A 531-nucleotide genomic window follows, 5' to 3' on the forward strand; every position below is an offset into this window, starting at 1 on the left:
AGCTGAGGAGAAAACTTGTCTCTGCCCAAGCCTATACGTGTAAAATGAGGTCATGTGAAATGCGTCTCGGAGAGGCCTGTTTCTCTCCGTTGACGCTACGGGGAATTCAATCTGTATTGCCTCGGCCGTTGCGAGACGGATGAGCAGACTCCCAGCCTCCTTATTTGCGGTTTTATACCTCTTGTTGCTGTCCCATCTTTCCAAACGCTGTTTTGTTCTCGCGTGTCACAGAACGTGGAATCTGTGTGTTTCCAGGCACAGGAAGAGGCTGCAGGAGGGTACCTGTGCGAATGTGAAACAGCTGGAGAAGATTATGGCTGCGTGATACTGGTGCACGGAACAAGCTGAAATATTTTAAGATGTACCAAATCATCGGTACGTTTGCTTCAGAAGCAATTCTTGGTGTTTTGAGGAGAGTTTTATTGAGCATTAAGTCACTAAGGCATTGATGTCTTTGAGAGGTGGAAATACACTTAAGCAAATTCTCCAACTCTTTTTTTTTTTTTTTTTTTTTTTTTGCAGACTCAGTTT

The sequence above is a fragment of the Egretta garzetta genome, unplaced genomic scaffold (assembly GCF_000687185.1).
Source record: "Egretta garzetta isolate BGI_Z169 unplaced genomic scaffold, ASM68718v1 scaffold268, whole genome shotgun sequence".
NCBI classification, from domain to species: domain Eukaryota; kingdom Metazoa; phylum Chordata; class Aves; order Pelecaniformes; family Ardeidae; genus Egretta; species Egretta garzetta.